Source organism: Nycticebus coucang, chromosome 7, assembly GCF_027406575.1.
Source record: "Nycticebus coucang isolate mNycCou1 chromosome 7, mNycCou1.pri, whole genome shotgun sequence".
Classification (NCBI taxonomy): Eukaryota; Metazoa; Chordata; class Mammalia; order Primates; family Lorisidae; genus Nycticebus; species Nycticebus coucang.
Genome location: NC_069786.1, coordinates 9,492,772 through 9,512,899, shown reverse-complemented (window position 1 = coordinate 9,512,899; position 20,128 = coordinate 9,492,772). Strand labels below are relative to the sequence as shown.

The following is a 20,128-nucleotide window of genomic DNA, read 5'->3' as shown; positions in this document are numbered from 1 at the left end:
TTCCATTACATGTATATACTACATTTTTTTAATCCATTCATCTTTCAATGGACACTTGGGTTGTTTCCACTGTTGGGTTGTTGTGAATAATGCTGCGATGAACATGGGGATATAAGTATCTCTTCCAGACCCTACTTTCATTTCTTTGGAGTATATAATCAAAAGAGGAATTACTCAATCATATGGTCATTCTAATCCTTTTTTTTTTTGGTAACCATGTGTTAGCCACTGTGATGAAAATCGATTACAAGAGTTCAAAAAGGCAGAGGAAAACCAGTGAGTTTCAACTTCATTACAAGTCTTAAAATCTAGAACTAATTTTGAAAACAGATACTCTCATTTCAGCCCAGGTTTAATTTTTTTTTTTTTACAACCAAACCCAAAATTACCATGAGAGAACATCAACGCAACACACAAGTAAAATTTGCGAATCACAGTCACAAACTGATAGTTAATCATCATGGCAAGGGACTCAGCCAAAGAACAAATGATGCCTCAGTTAAGTTTGAAAGAAATTCTGCCTTCTGTGAGGGCAGAGAAGAAATATACAAGCAATTCTGCTTCAAGAAATTTGCACAGAAATAGAAAATGCTAGAGCTTTTCCACAAATGATATTGCAAAGTCTTCACATGTTCAGTTCCATCCATAGGGCAGCAAATGTCAAATTAGAGCCAGGGCAGGACTTGAACATTTAATTTCAGCTACGAAACCCACATAGCACAACAATATCAGGTGTGAAATTGCAACCAGCCGCAGACAAGCTCTTTATAAACATGAATTTTATTCATCGCAATTATAAAACAAGGCCAAGATTTCTGTGTCATTGTTTGGCTTTCGGAAGGGCACAGTGAGACATCGGGGCTCTTTCAAAGCAAGCCTCAACAACAATTATGTATTCCCATCCTCGAAAACCACCTCTCAGTTCTCTGGCCTCTGCACACATTGCCACAAAATCTCATAGGCACACCACTCTGTAGGATGACTGTCACATTAAATCCAGTCAAGGCCTATGTGGCACAGGAGCAACTGTTTCCTGGCCGTCTCCCATAGCCCTTTCACATAAGCCTCCTGTAGCCTCATCATCAAGGTTCCCATTGCTGATATTCACCTAGGAGGCCACATCGGGAAGCTCTAATCCAGTGCCCTCTGCTAGAGACCAGAGAGACAGTTGGTTGTGAAGACTTGGTAGAAACAATGATAATTTGCAAATTTATTTTTTGTACACATTTAGAACCTGAGACTTTGGCGATTGCTCTCCAAACCCTTTTGTAGAGGGTAGTCAAATATGCAGCAATGCTAAAGGAGCACATTTTATTTCTACAGAAAGAAAAAGGATTAGTCTACAAAATTGTGTGCGTCAAGAGTAATTTATAACCAAAACCTGACAATGAGACAAACAGCCCAGAAACCTGCATTTTATTGGCACTGCCATTCCACAAGGAATTCTTAGAAAGAAGTTCCCTGCTTTGCTTTTTTTTTTTTTGTGGTTTTTGGCCGGGGCTGGGTTTGAACCCACCACCTCCAGCATATGGGACCGGCGCCCTCCTCCTTGAGCCACAGGCGCCACCCCCTGCTTTGCTTTTAATGAATGAGAAAAGCCCACCTGGATTCCCGAATCTTTCTCTGAAAAAGCACCAGATACAACTGACTGTCATTTAATCTCCATCTCCATACTCTCATCTATCTGCTCAAGGGACATCAATTCCCTTAGAGTCACCTTCTTCTATTTTGGTATTTGCAAATTTGATATTTGCAGAAAAAAAGTCAAATTACACATAAATATGCAGCAGCCCAAGAGAAGCTCTTGCACTATGATTTCCAATTATCCATTCAATCCATACTACAGAGATATAAGGATTAAAACCACCATTTTGGTTCCCAAGTTTTATTCAAGAACTCATACAAAATATTTCAGATAAATGAATTTTTTCTAGTCTGTTGCCCAGACTAGTGTGCCATAGCCTCAGCCTAGCTCACAGCAATCTCAAACTCCTAGGTTCAAGCAATCCTCCTGCCTCAACCTCCAGAGTAGCTGAGACTACAAAGCTCCCACCACAATGCCCAACTACTTTTTCTATTTTAAGCAAAGGTGAGGTTTTGCTGTTGCTCTGGCTGGTCTCCAAGTCCTGATCTCAAGCAATCCTCCTGCCTCAGCCTCCCAGAGAGATAAATGAATTTTAATCCTCATCTTCCTCTTCTTTGGCCTTGTTAATTTGGAAGTAATGTAATTTGTAACTCTCTTTGCCATTAGCAACTAAATGCAACCAATTACAAAGATTATTCTTTTTCAAATATTTTTGGTGAGATATTTCAGATACCTTTTAGAAAAAGACATTTGAGAAGTGGTGGTGATCTTCCTGTGGCACCTCTCAACGAGAGGGTCACAGCCACTCCCCCAGTATTCCTGGCTTTTCTATTCACTTTGATTCTTTCTCATAAAACAGTTCAAAATTAGCAGCTTCCATGATTCCATCTTCTACAGGGTACGTGCAAACAAGAGTGAACTTTAGAACTTGCTTCTTTTTTTTGTCCCCCTTTACCACAAGCTTTTTCAGTGGTATTATGGTAGCAGTGGAGGCGGAAAGGGGGCTATTTCTTAGTGATCTGAGGAACTATTATACTGTTTTCCATAGCAGAAGTACCATTTTACTTTCCCAACAGTGCAAAATAGTTCCGATTTCTCCACATCCTCCCCCCACTTGTTACTTTCTGGTTTTGTTTTTGTTTTCTACAATAGCCATACTAATGGGTATGAGTTGGCATTTCAGTATGATTTAATAGGCATTTCCCTATTTTTTTTTTTTTTCTTTTTGAGACAGAGTCTCACTATGTCACCCTTGGTAGAGTACTATGGTGTCACAGCTCACAGAAACCTCCAACTCTTGGGCTCAAGCAATTCTCTTGTCTCAGCCTCTTACGTAGCTGGGACTACAGGCTCCAGCCACAGCATCCGGTTACTTTTGGTTGTAGTTGTCATTGTTTGGCAAGCCCAGGCCAGGTTCGAACCCACCAGCCCCGGTGTATGTGGCCAGCGCCCTACCTGCTGAGCTGCAGGCACCAAGCCAATTTTAGTTCTTATAATGACGTCTTTAATTCATTTTAAGTGAAGTTTTACATATGCTATAAGTAAGGGTCCAAATTTGTTCTTTTGCATGAGCATGTTCAGTTCTCACAGCACTGGTGGGTTTTTTTTTTGTTTTTTGTTTTGGCTGGGGCTGGGTTTGAACCCGCTGCCTCCAGCATCGGGGACTGGCGCCCTACCCCTTTGAGCCACAGGCGTCGCCTACAGCACTGTTTTTTTTTTTTTTTTTTTTAATTAAATTATAGCTGTGTACATTAATGCATTTATGGCTTACAATGTGCTGATTTTATATACAATTTGAAATAGTTACATCAAACTGGTTAACAATTGTCATTTTATTTTTTTTTTAATTTTTTTATTAAATCATAACTGTATACAATGATATGATTATGGGGCATCATACACTCACTTCATATACCATTTGACACATTTTTATCACAGTGGTTAACATAGCCTTTCCGGCGTTATCTCAGTTACTGTGCCAAAACATTTACATTCTACATTTACCAAGTTTCGCAAATACCCCTGTAATATGCACCACAGGTGTGATCCCACCGATTCCCCTCCCTCTACCCACTCCCCCCCTTTCCTACTTCCCCCTATTGTTAAGTTGTAGCTGGGTTATAGCTTTCATGTGAGAGTCCCAAATTAGTTTCATAGTAGGGCTGTGTACATTGGGTATTTTTTCTTCCATTCTTGGGATACTTTACTAAGAAGAATATGTTCCAGCTCCATCCATGTAAACATGAAAGAGGTAAAGTCTCCATCTTTCTTTAAGGCTGCATAGTATTCCATGGTATACATATACCACAATTTATTAATCCATTCGTGGATCGATGGGCACTTGGGCTTTTTCCATGACTTAGCTATTATGAATTGGGCTGCAATAAACATTCTGGTACAAATATCTTTGTTATGTTGTGATTTTTGGTCTTCTGGGTATATGCCCAGCAGAGGAATTACAGGATTGAATGGCAGATCTATTTTTAGATCTCTGAGTGTTCTCCATATATCTTTCCAAAAGGAATGTATTAATTTGCATTCCCACCAGCAGTGCAGAAGTGTTCCCTTTTCTCCGCATCCACGCCAACATCTCTGGTCTTGAGATTTTGTGATATAGGCTAGTCTCATTGGAGTTAGATGATATCTCAAAGTAGTTTTGATTTGCATTTCTCTGATGATTAAAGATGATGAGCATTTTTTCATATGTCTGAAGGCCGTGCACCTGTCTTCTTCAGAGAAGTTTCTCTTCAAATCCCTTGCCCAGCCTGCAATGGGATCCCTTGTTTTTTTCTTGCTGATGCGTTTGAGTTCTCTGTGGATTCTGGTTATTAAACCTTTGTCAGAGTTATACCCTGCAAATATCTTCTCCCATTCTGAGGGCTGTCTGCTTGCTCTGCTTACTGTGTTCTTAGCTGTGCAGAAGCTTTTTAGTTTGATCAAGTCCCAGTAGTGTATTTTTGAAGCTGCTTCAATTGCCCGGGGGGTTCTCCTCATGAAATACTCACCCAGACCAATTTCTTCAAGGGTTTTCCCTGCATTCTCCTCTAGTATTTTTATAGTTTCATGTCTTAAGTTTAAATCTTTAATCCAATGAGAGTCTATCTTAGTTAATGGTGAAAGGTGTGGGTCCAATTTCAGTCTTCTGCAGGTTGCCAGCCAGTTCACCCAGCACCATTTGTTAAATAGGGAATCTTTTCCCCACTGAATGTTTTTAATTGGCTTGTCAAAAATCAAATAGCAGTAAGTAGCTGGATTCATCTCTTGCTTCTCTATTCTATTCCAGATATCTACTTCTCTGTTTTTGTGCCAATACCATGCTGTTTTGATCACTATCGATTTGTAGTAAAGTCTGAGGTCTGGTAGTGTGATTCCTCCTGTTTTGTTTTTATTTCTGAGTAATGTCTTGGCTATTCGAGGTTTTTTCTGATTCCATATAAAACAAAGTAATGTTTTTTCAAGATCTTTAAAATATGACAGTGGAGCTTTAATAGGGAGTGCGTTGAAATTATATATTGCTTTGGGTAGTATAGACATTTTGATAATGTTGATTCTTCCTAGCCATGAGCATGGTATGTTTTTCCATTTGTTAATATTTTCAGCTATTTCTTTTCTTAGAGTTTCATAGTTCTCTTTATAGAGATCTTTCGCATCTTTTGTTAGGTAAATTCCCAAATATTTCATCTTCTTTGGCACTACTGTGAATGGGATAGAGTCCTTAACTGCTTTTTCAATTTGACTGTTGTTGGTGTATATAAAGGCTACCGATTTATGAATGTTGATTTTGTAACCTGAGACGCTGCTGTATTCCTTGATCACTTCTAGTTTTGTAGTAGAGTCCCTAGTGTTTTCCAGATACACAATCATATCATCTGCGAAGAGCGAGAGTTTGATCTCTTCTGACCCTATATGGATACCCTTGATCGCCTTTTCTTCCCTAATTGCGGTGGCTAAAACTTCCATTACAATGTTGAAAAGCAATGGAGACAATGGGCAGCCTTGTCTGGTTCCTGATCTGAGTGGAAATGATTCCAATTTAACTCCATTCAATATGATATTGGCTGTGGGTTTGCTGTAGATAGCCTCTATCAGTTTAAGAAAAGTCCCTTCTAGACCAATTTTCTTGAGTGTTCTGATCATGAAGGGATGCTGGATATTATCAAAAGCTTTTTCTGCATCAATTGAGAGAATCATATGGTCTTTGTTTTTTAATTTGTTTATGTGCTGAATTACATTTATAGATTTACGTATAGTGAACCAGCCTTGAGACCCTGGGATAAAACCAACTTGGTCATGATGTATAATTTGTTTGATGTGTTGCTGGATTCTGTTTGTTAGGATCTTGTTGAATATTTTTGCATCTATATTCATTAGTGATATTGTTCTATAATTTTCTTTTCTTGTTGGGTCTTTTCCTGGTTTGGGGATCAGGGTGATATTTGCTTCATAGAACGTGTTGGGTAGTCTTCCTTCTTTTTCTACATTTTGGAACAGGTTGAGTAATATAGGTACTAATTCCTCTTTAAAGGTTTGGTAGAATTCTGACGTGAAACCATCTGGTCCCGGGCTTTTCTTTTTAGGGAGGTTTTGTATAGTTGATGCTATTTCTGAACTTGATATGGGTCTGTTCAACATTTCCACTTGATTCTGGTTAAGTCTTGGAAGGTGGCGTGCTTCCAAGTATCGGTCTATTTCCTTCAGATTTTCATATTTCTGAGAATAAAGTTTCTTGTAATATTCATTAAGGATTTTTTGGATTTCTGATGAGTCTGTGGTTGTTTCGTCTTTGTTGTTTCTGATTGATGATATTAGAGATTTTACTCTTTTTTTCCTGATTAGGTTGGCCAGAGGTTTATCTATTTTATTGACCTTTTCAAAAAACCAGCTTTTTGATTTATTGATCTGTTGTATTATTCTTTTGTTTTCAATTTCATTTAATTCTGCTCTAATTTTGGTTATTTCTTTTCTTCTACTGGGTTTGGGGTTGGAATGTTCTTCCTGTTCCAGTTGCGTGAGATGTCCCATTAAGTTGTTAACTTCCTCTCTTTCCGTTCTCTTGAGGAAGGCTTGCAGTGCTATAAATTTCCCTCTTAGAACTGCCTTTGCAGTGTCCCAGAGGTTCTGATAGCTTGTGTCTTCATTGTCATTTTGTTCCAAAAAATTGGTGCTTTCTTTCTTAATCTCATCTCTGACCCAGCTATCATTCAGCATAAGGTTATTTAACTTCCATGTTTTTGTATGGGTATGCAGATTCCTGTTGTTACTCAATTCAAGTTTTATTCCATGATGGTCCGAGAAGATGCATGGAATAATTTCTATTCCTTTAAATTTACTGAGGTTAGACTTGTGACCTAAAATGTGATCAATTTTGGAGTAAGTTCCGTGGGCTGATGAGAAGTATGTGTATTCAGTTTTGTTGGGATGAAATGTTCTGTAGATGTCTGCTAAATCTAAATATTGGATGGTTAGGTTTAAATCTAAGATTTCTTTGCTCAGCTTCTTTCTGGAGGATCGATCCAACACTGCCAAGGGAGTGTTGAAATCTCCAACGATTATGGAGCTGGAGGAAATCAAGTTACTCATGTCTGTTAGAGTTTCTCTTATAAATTGAGGTGCATTCTGGTTGGGTGCACAGATATTAATAATTGAGATCTCATCATATTGAGTATTACCCTTAACAAATATGAAGTGACCATTCTTGTCCTTCCTTACTTTTGATGGTTTAAAGCCTACTGTATCTGCAAATAAAATTGCAACACCTGCTTTTTTCTGATTACCATTTGCCTGAAATGTGGATGACCATCCTTTCACCCTGAGTCTGTATTTGTCTTTTAAGTTGAGATGTGACTCTTGTATGCAACAAATATCTGGCTTGAGTTTTTGTATCCAGTCAGCTAACCTATGCCTCTTTAGAGGACAGTTTATGCCATTCACATTGATGGAGAGTATTGATAAGTCTGGTGGAATTTTGGGTATCGAGTTTTTCAAAGGTCCAGTGGACATTTTTAATCCTTTCGCCAGTGTGGAAGTTGGAGTTTGATCCGAAGTTTCTGAGTGAGTTTACTTTTGTGGTATAGGATTGGGTTGGTCATTGTGGAGGATAGGTCTGAGAACATCCTGAAGAGCTGGTTTACTTATGGCAAATTTTTTCAACATATGAATGTCATTGAAGTATTTAATTTCTCCATCATAGATGAAACTCAGTTTAGCTGGATACAAGATCCTGGGTTGAAAGTTTTTTTGCTTTAGGAGATTAAAAGTTGATGACCAGCCTCTTCTTGCTTGAAAAGTTTCAGCAGAGAGATCTGCAGTTATTCTAATATTCTTACCTTTGTACGTTATAGTTTTCTTTCGCCGGGCTGCTTTGAGAATCTTCTCTTTCATGTTAACTTTAGTGAAGCTAATTATGATATGTCTGGGAGATGGCTTATTGGGGTTGAATCGTGCTGGGGTTCTGAAGCTGTCTGCTATCTGAATTTCAGATTCTCTAGGCATGTCTGGAAAATTTTCTTTCATAATTTCATGTAGAAGGGCCTCTGTGCCCTTGGCAGCCACTTCATCATTCTCCAAAATTCCTATAACCCTTATGTTGTTTTTTTTCGAATTATCTGAGAGCTCTCTGAGTGAGTGATCCGTTTTTGCTCTCCATTTCTCTTCCTCTTTGAGAGATTGGGAGCGTTCGAAGACTTTATCTTCAACGTCAGAAATCCTTTCTTCTGCTTGCTCCATTCTGTTACTGAGGGATTCTACTGTATTTTTCATATCTTTGAGGGCTGTAAGTTCTTGTTTCAGTGTGTCTAAGTCTTTGGTGGTTTTGTCTTTAAATTCGTTAAATTCTTGAGACAATTTTTGAATTTCTCCTCGAATTCCTAATTCCATTTTATTAATCTTGTCTGCAAACCAAATTCTGAATTCGACTTCTGACATCTCAGCCAGTTGTTTATGAATGGGATCTTCAATCACATCTGCCGTATCTTTTCTTGGGGGGGTTGATCTATTCTGGTTATTCATGTTACCAGAGTTTTTCCGCTGATTCCGCCCCATGGTTTACTCCCTTTGGTTTTTCCCCTGGGGTTTTATCAAGGGCCCGTACAGTGTTGTGGCCTGAGAAACTGGGGCCCTGTCTGGTTTTGGTGGAGCAAAGTGGTTCTGTCTTGTTTTCAGCTGGTTTCTGTTCGATCCTATTGCAACTTCTACTCTGGCTTGAAGTCTCAGCTGTGTGGAAAAATCAGCAATTAAGTCACCCTGCCTGCCCACCTCTGGCCCCAGTTGGAAAAGGAGAATCAAACCTTCCTACAATCGCACACCCAGGGCACCGCCTGAAGAGTCCTCAGTCTATTAGCCCAGTTCAAAAGGTCCGAATCAACTGTCTCAATCGGCACTTGTCTCGGGTGGAAGGGTTCAAGAGGTCTCTGGGAACTGGATCACAGGGGCCTGGTGACTCCTCTGACACAGCTCACCCCAGTGCAGCATGGAGTCAGGAGGAGCCACCCAGCAAACAGAGCAGTCTGGGAAGGTTGACGTCTCCTTCCCCACTTTGCCCCTCCGTCGGACCCAGTCACTGGTATCTCTGCAGATGGCTAACCCAGTTGCCTGCAGTGAACAGACCCTCCAGGGGTTTGCACCTGCCTGAATCGCAAGGAAGTCTGCCAGGCCCTGCAGACTGCCGCTATCTAGCAGGAGGAGATGGGGCCTGACATCTTTGAGTGTTTGATGCAGGTGATGGGAAGGAGGTGTTCACTCAGGCTTAGCCCCGTCCCTGATGCATGCTGCTAACAGAACAGAACAGAACAGACAACTTTGTGAGGTTCTGTCTCTGTTCCTGTCGTCGCCTACAGGAGATGGGCTGTTTTGAGTTCAAACGTCTTTGCTGCTGGGGAATTGTGTCTGAACACCTCTCTGGGTCGGCCCCGCCCTGGAGGCTTCCGGGTTTGTGAGCTGTGTCACCCGTGGCCTCCTCTGGTTGCCCAGGGAGACAGGGGGTGTGGCCTCAGAATATCGAGAAGTGAGCGTTCTGCCGTTAAAGAAAAAACGGCTGTTGATCTACCTCCAGGGAACTGCTGCTCTGGTGTGGGCACTCAGGCGACCCTTTTCTCCTCTGTCCCGCGCCCCAGAGTCAGCACTGAGCGGCCGCAGTTTGTGCTGGGTCCACACCCCTTAAGAGATCCCCCAAGAATCAGAACTCTTGGGGGATGGGCCCCCAGACCCCGATTGGGAGTGGGGCGGGGGGAAGCTAGAGTTTCATTCAGTTTCACGCAATACTACGGTCCGGGGAGGGCTCCTGCACTGCACCGCAGGGAAGTGCCGCCAAGGCTTGATTTCCCCTCAACAGAGTGCCCTCTCCTCGCTCACGATCCCAGAGTCAGCGCTGACCTGACGCAGCTCAGGCACTGTGCACTCCCCTCGAGAAATCACCCAAGGAGCCGAACTCCTGGGGGATAGGCCCTCAGACCCCGAGTGAGAGTAGGGGTTCTCAGCTCTCAGCGGGGAGGCCAGAGTCTGATTCAGTCTTGGGCCCCGTATGCCCGGGGAGGGTTGGTGCACTGCACCGCAGGGAAGTGCCGCGAGGCGTGACTCCCCCTCAGCCCGGTGCCCTCTCCTCACTCGGCGCGCCTCAGAGTCAATGCTGACCAGTCGCAACTCGGGGACTGTCCACTCCCCTTGAGAAATCACCCAAGGATCCGAAGTCCTGGGGGACAGGCCTCCGGACCTCAGTGGGCGGGAGGGGAGCGCCGGGGATTCAGGGTTGCCGGCAAAGGATTCCCAAAGTTTTATTCAGCCCTATGTCCGGCAGGAGAACGCCACGGCACCCCAGTAGGGGAGGTAGGTCCAGTTTTTAGAAGGTCTCTCCCGTGGAGTGTAGTGGGAGGGCCTTTAATTTCTGCCCGCTTGTTCAATTTTGGGGCTCTAGAGCCGGTCTCATGGGGGAGGGGGACTCCCGTCCGCTTGGTGGTGGATTTTGTACCTTCTGTTTGCGTCCTTGTGATCACAACTTGCCTCAGCGGTGTTGATGTGCGTTCTTCAGCCTTCTCTCTTGGTGGGGCTCAAGTCCACCAGGATACTTACTAAATTCCTGTCCCTTAACTCTCCTTCTGGACGGGAGCCTTTGTTGAAAGCTGGCTTCAGTCCGCCATCTTGTCTCCCCTCTCCCCTACAGCACTGTTTTTTAAAAAGACTGTTCTTTCTCCATTTGTCTTAGCACTCCTATCATTTATGTAAAGGTTCAGAAGTACTTTTGGATTCTCTGTCAGTATCACACTGTTTTGATTACTGTAGCTTTATAATAGATTTTTAAATCAGGAGTGTGAGACCTCCAATTTTGTTCTTTTTCGAGATTGTTTTGGCTACTGAGGGTTCCTTGAGATTCCATGTGAATTTTAGGATGGATTTTTCAATTTCTGTGCACAGAATAAAAAGTCATTGGTATTTTGATAGAGATTGCATTAAACACATAGATCACGTTGGCTAGTGGTGACAACAGGGTAACATTAAGTCTTCCAACCTCCTGAACATGGGTTGCCTTTCTATTCATTTGTGTATTCTTTAATTTCTTCCAATAACATTTTCTGGTTTTCTTTTTTTTTTTTGTAGAGACAGAGTCTCACTTTATGGCCCTCGGTAGAGTGCCATGGCCTCACACAGTTCACAGCAACCTCCAACTCCTGGGCTTAAGCGATTCTCTTGCCTCAGCCTCCTGAGTAGCTGGGACTACAGGCGCCCACCACAACGCCCAGCTATTTTTTGGTTGCAGTTTGGCCGGGGCCGGGTTTGAACCCACCACCCAAGGTATATGGGGCCGGCGCCCCACTGACTGAGCCACAGGCACCACCCCATTTTCTGGTTTTCAATGTTGAGGTTTCTTGTCTCCTTTATTAAATTTATTCCTTAGTATTTTATTCTTGTTTTAATTGTTAAATCATAGCTGTGTGCATTAATGCAATCAAGGGTACAATGTGCTGGTTTCATACACAATCTGAAATATTCTCATCAAACTGTTCAATGTAGCCTTCATGGCATTTTCTTAGTTATTGTATGTAGACATTTGCATTCTGCCTTTAGTAAGTTTCGCCTGTACCCATTCTAAGATGCACCGTAAGTGTGGCCCCACCCATTACCCTCCCTCCACCCTGACTTCCCCCCTCACTTCCCCTTCCTTGTCCTTTTCCTCATATTCTTGTGCTATGGTTGGGTTATAGCCTTCATGTGAAAGCTAGAATTTAGCTTCATAGTAGGGCTGAGTACATTGGATACTTTTTCTTCCATTCCTGAGATACTTTGCTAAGAAGAGTATGTTCCAGCTCCATCCATGTAAACATGAAAGAGGTAAAGTCTCCATCTTTCTTTAAGGCTGCATAATATTCCATGGTATACATGTACCAAAATTTGCTAGTCCATTCGTGGGTCGATGGGCACTTGGGCTTCTTCGATGACTTAGCAATTATGAATTGGGCTGCAATAAACATTCTGGTACAGATCTCTTTGTTATATTGTGATTTTTGGTCTTCTGGGTATAAACCTAGTAAAGGAATTATAGGATCAAATGGCAGGTCTATTTTTACATCTCTAAGTATTCTCCAAACATCCTTCCAGAAGGAACGTATTAGTGTGCATTCCCACCAGCAGTGTAGAAGTGTGCCCTTTTCTCCACATCCACGCCAACATCTCTGGTTTGGGGATTTTGTTATGTGGGCAACTCTTACTGGGGTTAGGTGATATCTCAAAGTAGTTTTGATTTCATTTCTCTGATGATTAAGGATGATGAGCTTTTTTTCATGTGTTTGTAGATCGTGTGTCTGTCTTCTTTAGAAAAGTTTCTCTTCAAGTCCCTTGCCCACCCTGAGATGGGATCACGTGTTCTTTTCTTGTGGATTCTTGTTATTAGACCTTTATCAGAGGTATAACCTGCAAATATTTTCTCCCATTCTGAGGGCTGTCTGCTTGCTTTACTTACTATGTTCTTGGCTGTGCAGAAGCTTTTTAGTTTGATCAGGTCCCAGTAGTGTATTTTTGATACTGCTTCAATTGCCTGGGGAGTCCTCCTCATAAAATATTCACCCAGGCCGATTTCTTCAAGAGTTTTCCCTGCACTTTCTTCAAGTATTTTTATAGTTTCATGTCTTAAGTTTAAATCTTTTCTCCAGTGAGAGTCTATCTTAGTTAATGGTGAAAGGTGTGTGTCCAGCTTCAATCTTCTACAGGTTGCCAGCCAGTTTACCCAGCATCATTTGTTAAATAGGGAATCTTCTCCCCACTGAATGTTTTTAATTGGCTTGTCAAAGATCAAATAACAGTAAGTTGCTGGATTCATCTCTTGGTTCTCTGTTCTGTTCCAGACATCTACTTCTCTGTTTTTGTGCCAATACCATGCTGTTTTGATCACTATCGATTTATAGTACAGTCTCAGTTCTGGTAGCGTGATTCCTGCTGCTGTGTTTTTATTGCTGAGTAATGTTTTGGCTATTCGAGGTTTTTTCTGATTCCATATAAAACGAAGTATTATTTTTCAAGATCTTTAAAATATGACAATGGAGCTTTAATAGAAATTGCATTAAAATTATATATTGCTTTGGGTGTGTATAGACATCTTAGCAATGTTGATTCTTCCCAGCCATGAGCATGGTATGTTTTTCCATTTGTTAACATCTTCAGCTATTTCTTTTCTTCAAGTTTCATAGTTCTCTTTGTAGAGATCTTTCACGTCCTTTGTTAGGTATACTCCCAAATATTTCATCTTCTTGGGCACTACTGTGAAAGGAATAGAGTCCTTGACTGTTTTTTCGGCTTAGTTATTGTTAGTATATATAAAGGCTACAGATTTATGGGTGTTGATTTTGTAGCCTGAAACATTGCTGTATTCCTTGATCACTTCTAAAAGTTTTGTAGTAGAATCCCTAGTGCTTTCCAGATATACGATCATATCATCTGCGAAGAGTGAAAGTTTGATCTCTTCTGACCCTATGTGGATACCTTTGATTGCCTTTTTTCCCTAATTGCAATGGCTAAAACTTCCATTACAATGTTAAAGAGCAATGGAAACAATGGGCAACCAAGCCTTGTTCCTGATCTAAGTGGAAATGATTTCAATTTAACTCCATTCAATATGATATTGGCTGTGGGTTTGCATAGATGGCCTCTATTAGTTTAAGAAATGTCCCTTCTAGACCAATTTTCTTAAGTTTTCTGATTATGAAGGGATGCTGGACATTATCAAAAGCTTTTTCTGCATCAATTGAGAGAATCATATGGTCCTTATTTTTTAGTTTGTTTATGTGCTGAATTACATTTATAGATTTATGTATATTGAACCAGCCTTGAGACCCTGGGATAAATCCCACTTGGTCATGGTGTATAATTTTTTTGATGTGTTGTTGGATTCTGTTTGTTAGGATCTTATCGAGTATTTTAGCATCAATATTCATTAGTGATATTGGTCTATTATTTTCTTTTCTTGTCGGGTCTTTCCCTGGTTTGGGGATCAAGGTGATGTTTGCTTTCCCTGGTTTGGGGATCAAGGTGATGTTTGCTAGAATGTATTGGGTAATATTCCTTCTTTTTCTGTATTTTGGAAGAGGTTTAGTAATATAGGTACTAGTTCTTCTTTAAAGGTTTGGTAGAATTCTGATGTAAAGCCATCTGGTCCTGGGCTTTTCTTTTTAGGGAGATTTTGTATAGTTGATGCTATTTCACAACTTGATATAGGCCATTTCCACTTCATTCTGGCTAAGTCTTGGTAGGTGGCATACTTCCAGGTATTTTAGCATCAATATTCATTAGTGATATTGGTCTATTATTTTCTTTTCTTGTTGGGTCTTTCCCTGGTTTGGGGATCAAGGTGATGTTTGCTTTGTAGAATGTGTTGGGTAATATTCCTTCTTTTTCTATTTTGGAAGAGGTTTAGTAATATAGGATTTGATTTCTGACATCTCAGCTATTTGTTTGTGCATGGGGTATTGAGCTGTGTCTACCCCATTGATCCTTTGGGGAGTTGATCTACTCTGATTATTCATATTGCCAGAGTTTTTCTATTGATTTTGCCTCATGATTGTTTTTCACTGTTGCCTCTGGCTGTCCTCAGAGTTGGGGAGGTGTCTCTCCAAGTTTAGACCCCAGAGGGATCACTCTATTGTTGCTGGATCTTTGTAAGGAGTGACCCTGTGTAGTTCCTCTGGGGCTGCCCCAGCCAGGGAGTTCTGGTTGTGGAAGCAGCTCCAGAGTGTGACACACCCGGATCCAGCAACAGGGCGGAAGGTGGTGCGCATGGTTCTGGGAGTGCCTGGTGCCCAGTGACTTTGGCACAGAGAGCCCAAGGCTCCAGCATTCTCTGGCCAGAAGAAGGGCTCTGCACAGAGGCAGGGAAGGCTCCAGAGGGCACGTGGCTACCAGAGTCCCTGGCCAGATGAGCGGGCCGGTGTGGAGGCAGGGAGGGTACAGGAGGGAGGATGCAGGGTTGCACAGCTCCCGGAGTTCCTGGTCAGGGCATGTGGAGGCCCGGTGGGCGTGGGTCGCAGGTCAGGGGTCATGGCGCAGCTCTTATGGAGGTCCGGGCAGCGCCAAGCCCAGGAGTTTGAGGTTGTTATGAGCTGTGAGGCCACAGCACTCTACCCAGGGCAAACGCCCGGGGCTCCAGTGTGTCCAAACCAGTCTCACTCTGCCCCTGAGGGTTAAGGCTGTAAGGCAGCTCAGTCCCCCCTTTAGGCTGCTCAGTCACTAGGTTACTAGCTCCCACCCCATCCTTGCTCTGGGACCCTGAGGGCAGAGCTTGCCAGGGCAGTTCTCTCACAATGGCTCCCTACGGCCCACAGCCGAACACTATTAGCTCCATCTGGCTCAGTGGCTCAGTCTGGGGCCCTAGACAATAACCAAAGTTCTCTACACTCCTGCTCAAGCTCTCCCCAAGGCAGTTAGTTCAACTGAGTGCCAAGTCCAAAAACACTGAAACAGTTCACAGGTAAGGCCTTTCCGGTTTGCAGTCTCACTGCTGCTTGTACTTATGGCTGTGGGTGGGATTAAGTCAATCGAACACACGCAACCACTTGCCAGTTTTCCACTGTTTTTGTCCTCCTCTTGGGATCCAGAAGTCCCTTGTTGATTCCCTGTATCCTCAAAGGGATGATTATAGGCAGATCCCACCAGCCAGAGATGCCTGAGTCTTATTTCCCCAGATTCACAGTGCCCAGTTGCAGGGAAGTTGTTACTCGGCCACCATCTTGCTCCACCTCCAGTATTTTATTCTTTTTGATTGTATTGTAATGCAATTGTTTTGATGACTATTGTAAATGAAATTGTTTTTCATTTCCTTTTTAGATTGCTAATAGTGTATAAAAACACAACTAGCTTTTTTATGTTGATTTGTATCCTGCACCTTTGCAGTTCTGACAGGATTTGTTCGGTTTTTGTGAAATCTTTAAGATTTTCAGATATATGAAAATTATCTTTGAGAATAAAGATAAGTTTACCTGGTGGCGCCTGTGGCTCAGTCGGTAAGGCGCCGGTCCCACCGAGGGTGGCAGGTTCAAACCCAGCCCTGGCTGAACTGCAACCAAAAAATAGCTGGGCATTGTGGCGGGTGCCTGTAGTCCCAGCTACTCGGGAGACTGAGGCAGGAGAATCGCTTAAGCCCAGGAGTTGGAGGTTGCTGTGAGCTAGGCTGAGGCCATCACACTTTTACCTGAGCAACAGAGTAAGTCTCTATCTCAAAAAAAAAAAATAGTAGTAAAAGTAGGCATTCTCATCTTGCGCTTGATCATCAAAAGAAAAGTTGTCAGTCTCTCACTACTGAATATGATGTTAAGCTGTGGTCTTTCCACCTATGGCCTTTATTATGTTAAGGTAACACCCCAGCCGAGACATGGTATACCTTTCTATATGGTCACCTTCTATTCCTTACTGGCATTTTAAGATTTTTCTGAAATATTTTACACATTTTTAAGTTTATTCCTTAGTATTCCATCTCTTATTGCTATTATAAGGAGGGTCCTGTCTTCCACTACATTGTCCAATTTTCGTTTGTATATATGTAGGTTATGGACTTCTATATGTTAATTTGGTTAAGAGCCAGACTTACAGAATTCTCATTTGTCCTGGTGTCCCAGTTTTGAGCTTTCCCAGTAACCACCCATAACATTTACAAATAATAATATTACCTTTTACTTTCCACCTTTTTGAGTTCTTATTTCATTCTTCAGTTCAATGATGTTGGCTGATATAGCCACAATAATTTTAAATCATATTGATGACCAGGGAATGACTTTTCTTTCTGACCTTAACAGGGATATTCTTGTGTTTCCTCTTTGGGATTGCAGTATTAAACATACACACACACACACATTTTTATCTTATGTTAAGTAAGAGCTGATCTACTCTTATTTCATTATTATCTTATTAATAAGGGACATTGAATTTTATCAAATACCTTTTTAGCATCTACAGAAAACATCTTATCATTTTTAAGCTTTTAACACATGCAACATTTGATTATGGCTTTCATTTTCTTTTTCTTTTTTTTTTTTTTTGTTTGTAGAGACAGAGTCTCACTTTATGGCCCTGGGTAGAGTGCCGTGGCATCACACAGTTCACAGCAACCTCCAACTCCTGGGCTTAAGTGATTCTCTTGCCTCAGTCTCCCGAGTAGCTGGGACTACAGGTGCCCGCCACAACGCCCAGCTATTTTTTTGGTTGCAATTCAGCTGGGGCCGGGTTTGAACCCACCACCCTTGGTATATGGGGCCGGCGCCTTACCTACTGAGCCACAGGCGCCGCCTGGCTTTCATTTTCTTAATGTGTGCCTTCCCTTCAATATTTTGATGCTGGTTGGTAAATGAATAAAAGTTCCTAATTGTTATATCATTATGAAATATTTTCTTTACCCCTTTTAATGCTTGTTTTGCCTTGAATTTCATTTTTTTCTGACATCAATATCATTAGACTTTCTTTACCATGTATTTGATATATCTTTTTCTTTTTCTTTTTCTTTTAAGACAGAGTCTTGGGCGGTGCCTGTGGCTCAGTGAGTAGGGCCCTGGCCCCATATATCGAGGGTGGTGGGTTCGAACCCAGCCCCAGCCAAACTGGAACAACAACAACAACAACAAAATATAGCTGGGCATTGTGGCAGGCGTCCCAGCTAATCGGAAGGCTGAGATAAGAATAGCCTAAGCCCAAGAGCTGGAGGTTGCTGTGCTGTGATGCCATGGCACTCTACTGGGGGTGACAAAGTGAGACTCTATCTCTTAAAAAAAAAAAGACAAGAGTCTCACTCCGTTGCCCTGAGTAGAGGTGCTATGGCATCATCACTCACAGCAACCTCAAATTCCTGGGGTCTAGCCATCTTCTTCTTGCCTCAGCCTCCTGAATAGCTGGGACTGCAAGCACTTACCACAGTGTCCGGCTAGTTGTTCTTTTTTTAAGTAGAGACACAGTCTTGCTCTTGTTTAGGCTCGTCTCAAACTCCTGAGGTGAAGAGAGCCATCCACCTTGGCCTCCCAGAGTGCTAGGATTACAGGTGTGAGCCATCATGCCCAGCCGATATATCTTTATTTCATCATTTTCTCTTCAACTTTTTTGTCATTTTTCTTAGCTTTTAAAACAGCATGTAGCTACATTTTGGAGACTTCTTTCCCTCCTGATTTTCTGTTTTTTATGGCATAATTTAAACTATTCATGTTTATTGTAATTATTGACTTCTGAGGCTTGTTCCTGCCATTATATTTCGTATTTTATATTTACCATGTTTTCTATTTACCCCCACAGTTTTCCTTTTTATCATTTGACTAGATCTTTTTTCTTTAATCTCAGATTAATACTGTTTGCATTTATTAGATAGCATCCAAGGGACTGGATCTTTTCGATTTAACTTCTGATGTCCAAGTGCTTACCCTTTACATTTCAACTCCAATGTTTGATTGCTATTTTGTCTTTCCTTCATAGACTATGGAAGCATATGCTTATATTTATGCTCACCATCCTCACAAAAAGCAGAGAATATGGCCCACGTAGACCCCCTTCCTCTCCCTCTCTTCCCCACCTGCAATGTTAATTCCATGTGGGATTTCAGTTCCAGTTCAATCGATGCTTATTTAGACGGATCACTGAACTCTACTAATCTCTTTACTCACCACTGCCTTGGAATGCTGTAACTGTCTCTTAGATTTGCCTTCATTGTGTTAAAGAATATCTTCTCACAGGTAACATTGAAGGTGATTCATTTCCTCATCCTTGGATGTTTGAAATCTTCTTTATATACTTCATCCTCACACTTGAATGACAGCTTAGCTGGTTCAAATAATTGTCTCTTAAATCTCTGAAAATATTTCCCTTGAACTTCTGAAGACATTCCAACATACAGTGTTGTGGTTAAATCTAATATTAGTCAGCTTTCTCGTATGATTAATCCGTTTGTCTTTCCTTGTCCCTTCATGTTCTGAATTTCACCATGACCTGTCTAGTCCTCTTATTCTGTTCTCTTGTCGTCTGGCAGGCCTTGTCAGGACAAGGACTTTACCTTGCATCAACTTGAGAAATTTCTTTCTGTATTTATCTCAGTATTCCTCACTTCATTCTCTCTAGTCCCTCTTTCTAGAACTTGTGTTTGATAGGTATTGGAATTTCTGAATCTCTTCTTCATACATTCTAACTTTTATTTTATGCTTTCTGTCTCTTCTTTTTGCGATACATTCCAAAGTCCTCAATTTGATTTTCCAGTTCACTGACATGCTATGATTCGTGTTCAGTCTGTTCAGACACAGAAAGACCATTTTTGAGTATACCTTCAAGAGTAATTTTTATTTCTGAGATCTCAAACTGTTTCCCTCTAGTAACTCTCTGAGGATAGCTACGCTTATTCTCAATGCTCCCTCTGTCTGCTCTGCTGGTTTTGTTTTTTTTGGGTGTCAGTTGTGCTTATGGTGCCCTGTGCCTCCTTCACAGTAGTGGTTTTCCTCGATATCTAATGGCTTTTGGTGTGTGCTTGTCTTGTATTGGAGCTTCTTTGTTATCCACTCTATGGATGATGCCTCCAGTCACTGCCTGGGAGGGATGACAAGACGTAGGAACAAGCTGATGAACGAGGTGTGTCCATAGATGTTTCGTGAGCACCTGTGCTTGCCAGGTAGCTCTGCTGCCTGCCCTTTGGCTAAGCAGGGGAGGTGGAGGTAGCTGATTGGCTTTGTTGCTCCTTCTGCAACATTCCAACCCATAACCTGTCAGTCACCATCACCTCATCCACTGTCTTCAAGCTAGAAGACCCTTCAGAGCCACTGTAAGCTTTGACCACAGATATTGCTTCTACGTGTTCTGGGCAGTGTTTTCTTCCTTCCAAGCCTACCAGTGTTCCTCCCTTAGGAATTTCCCACAGGTTCAAATCCACTGAGATTATTACCTCTTCTTGTTTTCTAGAATATTTATGGATATATTTGTATATAGATATAGATATCTTATCTGGTATTTCTAAGGATCTGGGGTAGGAAAAAGTGGCCAGAGTTCAGTCTGCCATTTTTGAACAAATTTCTAAAGAGATTGTTCTAATATTCACAGCCAACCTGATGAACT

General features: G+C 41.7%; 1 pseudogene; it reads right to left on the bottom strand.

The window, feature by feature from the left end:
• Positions 1 to 2,177: 2,177 nt before the first annotated feature.
• Positions 2,178 to 2,688, bottom strand: LOC128590467 (60S ribosomal protein L22-like; annotated as a pseudogene).
• Between the last annotated feature and the right edge of the window lie 17,440 nt (positions 2,689 to 20,128).